Genomic DNA, 5,891 nt, shown 5'->3' with positions numbered 1-5,891 from the left:
GAAACAGTTTCCTATTGTGTTCGGTTCAGATCAATGTTGAATTTATGTATTTATGTAAAGGAAATTAGTAAAACTAAGGACATTGTTATGTTAATAAATGACTTTATTATAATTCAAAGTAAAGATCAGCATGATAGTCTTAAGTGAGCACAAGTAAAACCAGCGCCTTCAGGAATACCAACCAGTAGCCTAAAATAAAGGATTTTAGCCGCTACAGTACGGAAGTTCATAAATAAAGCTTAAAACAAATAATAAAAATTTGGAAAAAGTGATGAACAATCTAGAGATTCCTCAGGAAAACAAAATGATAACAAAGTCATATTCAAACTATTTAATCAGGGAGACTCTTTTGCAGATTGGAATCTGGTTCACTTAAAAAAATCTATAAATAAACTTGTAGAAGTCCGAACAACCAGAATACTCTATAGTGGAGACCAGGGGCGGAGCTAGATGGGGGGCCAGGGGTGGCCATGGCCACCCTTAGCCAATAATTGGCCACCCCTGTGGCCACCCCTACCATTTTTTCCCCCTCTAATACAGATGGTGGCAGCAGTAATACTCTCAAGTGGAATATTCATTTTAATTTTTCATGTATTACTATTTTTTCATGTATTCAAAGTTTCTTAACAACAAAAACACTGTGGTTAATTATACACATCAATATAGTAACAATAAAGATGATAAGTGCAGAATTAGTTCTCTTTTCAGAACTAGATATTGTGTTTTATGGAGTAAAAAGAAAGTGATGTGTCTCTGCATTCATCTAGCAGTGTTCAGTGAAATCATAGATAAATAACTATTTTAATAAAAACGCATTAAATAATCAATTTATTAGGTGAGTAATGACAAAGGAAAAGATGTTTGCCCCAGAACTCAAACCTTAAAGAATTGTATCCACTATACTTTTAATCTAGAAAGTACAGATCTTTAAATATATGCATCTTGTTTGTTAGCAAAGGTTTTAGGAAAGTATAGTTTGTCTTATCTTTGGCTTGACCCTGAGGTTCTGGCCACTTTCAGCCACCTCTCAGTGTTCATTGGTTATTGCCTAGCCACCCTTTTCTGGCTAGGCCTCTGGTGGAGACCTGTTAATAAACTGCAGAGACAGCCTTGGCAAGGCAAAGCGATACGGATTAACAAGATGGAGGGATTCGAGTTCAATGCAGCTTGGTGGAGAACAGAAGGATGAGCAGAGAGTCATTGGAGGGGTTCCTCTAAAAGTTTCTGAAAAAGAGATTCTAGAAAACATAAATGGTGCAAAAGTAAAAGAGGTGAAACCATTGATCTCTATTCCCTGATTGCTGATTGTCCGTTGGTAGTACGGCGTTGAAGTGAAGCCACCGGCCGCCATATTGGTACTCCCTAGTTAGACCAGTCTCAATGTAAACAATCTGTACGCTAAAGCATCAAACAACGATGATGTTCTCAATTTCAGGGGGGCTGAAGATTTTTAAAATGAAGATAAATTCATCACTTTGAGACACACTGGCTGTTTTATAGCATCAGTAGATTACTTTCACTTAGAATAATAAAAATAAGCACAGCACTTTGTATAGTCATTATTAGGTCAATGAAGTCTATAAAACATGTAGTGATGGGTCAGTTAACGAATGCTTCAGGCCCATAGAACCAAACACTGTATTGGTGTGCGTTTCGTTTCCAGATAGTGACAGATCCAGGATTGGTTTCTAACTGACTGACTCACTAAACTGGATTTAAAAACTGATCTGTCACCATGATGCATCTGCTAAAAAAAGGTCTCATCTTTTACAGTTTATCATAAAAATTATCCAGAATTTTGGAGCCTAAAAGGAATAGGAACCTTTCAGCCGCTGTGCTTTTATTTTAATTTTCTCGTTGTGTCATCCTTTTCCTCTCAGTTATCACTCTACGATCTGAATTAAAGTTAAATTCAAATCGACTCTTAGTTTATTTACTGTTTTTACTGCAGTTATTGTTTTAAAATTATGATTTAAAATGCTAGTCCACAATCATCCTCATTCACAGTTTCCCCTAAATTTTCGCCTTATAATAAATGTTTACATTATTTATTGGCTGCATCTAAAATATCAAATATATTTCTAATTAAAACATAGATGTGAAATAATACGATATAACCTCCAATATCTTCAATGATGTTATTGCAGTAGGTCATCAAATATTCAGTTTAGTCCAATCAGCTGCCTGTAGTGTCTCTAAATGTCCAGCAGGTGTCAGTCTGATTTAACAGAACATAACACATGGTTACAAACAAAGTATTGTTCTGACAGAACAATTGATCAGTTCATAAAGACAGGATGCTCCATCAGAATCACGAGGCAGGATGGTCTCCTGACTGAATCACAAGACACAGTGCAGCATCCCCTTGCACACATGATTTATAAGCACACATTCATTTTATAATCATCAACATCAACAAACAATTCTATTTCCTCTGCTTTTCTATTTTCCTACAGCATAGACCCAATGTCAATGGCTAATTCAGTCAATGTCTTCTAGTGAATCCCCAATAGCCAGACTAATGTTACGCTACAGACCATACTATAGGATCCATCAGAGTACAGCTGGATTTTCTTTGTTAATTCATCCACTGAGGGGGAAATTACCCGTGGAATGTCTTCCCACAGCCGGCAAACTGCTTGTTTTTGCAGCCAATACTACACAGGGAGGCCTTTTAACTATGCGTCTCTGTGGGAGTGGGGAGCAGCAAATTGGCAGCCGGTGGCTTCCCTTTTTTCAGGCTATCAGCAATCCAGTGAATAAATAGAGATCAGTGGGTAAAACAATTAAAAACAACAAAGTTAGGATCATTATCATTGATGATGTGTGAGTTTATTACACCCCAGTATTTCCTGCCTGTTGTTTGTCAGAACTGATGTTTTTCCCAGTAGATTATCTGATTAGGACAGCTCCTCTGTCAGGACATAATGTTATAATCTTCATTCTGCAAGTGGCAAATATTTGGGAACGGAATGAGTGCGACGTCCTTCAGCTAAGAACAAAGTGTTATATTTTGATAAGGCTGGAGCCATGGATGATGATGATGTGGCAGACTGGAGGTGTATAAAATGATTCTCTAACTGTTTGTTGTTGCCACTTCCCAAGAAGTGAGGCCGGTTGCTAAGTAACTGCCTTCTGTAACCCTAAGCAACGTCTCTGATCTGCATAAAAAATTATAATGTCTGTCAAAATCTGTTGTCATGTTTCATAGTTATTTAATAGATTTGGTATGAAGTGTTATGAAGGAGTTTGTCCAGAGTGATCTCTTCTAAGGAAAAGAATCGGAGAGAGAAAACTTCAAGGTGCAAACACAGAGCTGTCCTTTAATAACAAGAAATGGAGAAAGATGCGACAGCTTATCAGTGCTGATCAAATTTGAAGAAGAGCATCTATAATTTGAAAGTTTTCATTGGATATATGAGCTACACAGTCAAAATGTACAATCCTCCGCCTCTGAGATCTTTTAAATGCCAAACATTTGGTCATATAGCAGCTTCATATAAAGGAAAACAATGAGGTGGAAGGTGTGCTGGAGAGCATGAATATGGAAAGTGTGAGTAAAAAGTAAAAATGAAATGCTGTTAATGTGGAGGAGATCATACTGCTGCTTATCGTGGAGTGAAGTGAGCAAAAGGTCTGAAGAGATCAGAGAAGTGAAATTAGAGCTCAGAATAACTTCTGCTGATGCTGTAAAAATGTCACTGCAGCTGTTTGTTGTCTCACGCCGTTTATGATCCTCTAAAGTCTTCTCAGCAATTTAGTCTGGGACAAAAGTGAATCACATGTCATTGCCAACACTGGAAAGAATGCAAGTCTTTTTAATATATTTCTACTGATAATCAATGACATTACAAGAGGTGGAAAGAGTACTAAACAATTGTAATTGAGTAAAAGTATCTTTACTTTGCCTAAATTCTACTNGTGAGGCCGGTTGCTAAGCAACTGCCTTCTGTAACCCTAAGCAACGTCTCTGATCTGCATAAAAAATTATAATGTCTGTCAAAATCTGTTGTCATGTTTCATAGTTATTTAATAGATTTGGTATGAAGTGTTATGAAGGAGTTTGTCCAGAGTGATCTCTTCTCAGAAAAAGAATTGGAGAGAAAAAGCTTAAAGGTGCAAACACAGAGCTGTCCTTTAATAACAACAAATGGAGAAAGGTGCGACAGCTTATTAGTGCTGATCACATTTGAAGAAGAGAATCTACGCAGTAAGGTTTTCATTGGATATATGTACAATCCTCCACCTCTGAGATGTTTTAAATGCCAAACATTTGGTCATATAGCAGCTTCATATAAAGGAAAACAATGAGGTGGAAGGTATGCTGGAGAGCATGAATATGGAAAGTGTGAGAAAGAAGTAAAAATTAAATGCTGTTAATGTGGAGGAGATCATACTGCTGCTTATCGTGGAGTGAAGTGAGCAAAAGGTCTGAAGAGATCAGAGAAGTGAAATTAGAGCTCAGAATAACTTCTGCTGATGCTGTAAAAATGTCACTGCAGCTGTTTGTTGTCTCACGCCGTTTATGATCCTCTAAAGTCTTCTCAGCAATTTAGTCTGGGACAAAAGTGAATCACATGTCATTGCCAACACTGGAAAGAATGCAAGTCTTTTTAATATATTTCTACTGATAATCAATGACATTACAAGAGGTGGAAAGAGTACTAAACAATTGTAATTGAGTAAAAGTATCTTTACTTTGCCTAAATTCTACTAAGAGTAAAAGTAAAATGACCCATCTCAAAATTTACTCAAGTAAAAGTACAAAATTACTTAATTTAACATGTAATTTGTGTAAAAGTTACTTAGTTACTTTGAGTTATTTAATGCAAACATTATGAGTCATGAATCAAATTGAGCACAAGGTGTTTTAATCGATGTCAAGGCGTATTTCAGTGGACATCCACACTTGCAAAACACCAGCTGGGCTAAGATACATACTTCCTCACAGCACAAGGACAGTCACAACCTGTACCATAAAGTGCAAACTATTTTCAATCCTACTGTCCAACAGACAACATCATGATAGGAATAAATAAGTTTAAACTACATTTTAAAGTATTCAAAATGCACACAAAATTAATTGCCTAAAATATACCAGAAATCAAACTAAAATGCCACAGGATCCCACTGTTCACAATAAAACAAAATTCTCACAGGATGAAACTATTTAAAAGAAAGTGCTCACAGAATTTAACTTCAAAATTCAGTGTCCACAGAAACCAAAAAAAAACTGCCCCAAATGTACAACTTTAGACCGATAAAGCTCTTGTCCAATTTCAGCAGCAGCTGATTTTCAAAGTTTTTTGCTGTAAGTTTTGCTCTCTTTGTGCAGATCAACCCGGCTGAACTGAAAAACCTCTCACAGGCATCTGAGGCTGGAAGGCCTGTGCTGAGTTTCAGAGACAGCTTCTTAATGTGTGGGAAGGAGTTCAACAGTTTAATGCTGAACCTGAAGTTCACAGAACACCAGAGAGAGATGGAGGGAGGAACCGGAGGAGTGCCAGGAGGAGGAACTTCAGGGACTTCAGGTCCATGCTGAAAACAACATAACATTCTATTTTATTTATCGCCACATTAAGAGAAGATCAATACCTGTAATGCTTGCATTTCCTACTCAATCATACTTTTGATACTCCGAACTAGCTAATTCTAAGCAATTGCTAACAAGCCAAGAGCTTGTTTATACATAAATAATAAATAAACCATTTGGGACGTCAAAGACAAAAACACATGCGCTAACTTAGCGCCACGTTTTTTCGTAAATTGAATGTTGATGCTTTAAAAGCTAAAAGCTCTGTTTTGCTGGTCAGGCTCATGTTGCACTGCATTATCACATTGTTCCCTTTTGTGCATTTGAAAACAAATAATCCGTCAAATATGGCTGGATT

This window comes from Cyprinodon variegatus, unplaced genomic scaffold (genome assembly GCF_000732505.1).
Source record: "Cyprinodon variegatus isolate N-32 unplaced genomic scaffold, C_variegatus-1.0 Scaffold387, whole genome shotgun sequence".
Lineage (NCBI taxonomy): Eukaryota > Metazoa > Chordata > Actinopteri > Cyprinodontiformes > Cyprinodontidae > Cyprinodon > Cyprinodon variegatus.
Note: the sequence above shows the minus strand (reverse complement) of the source record.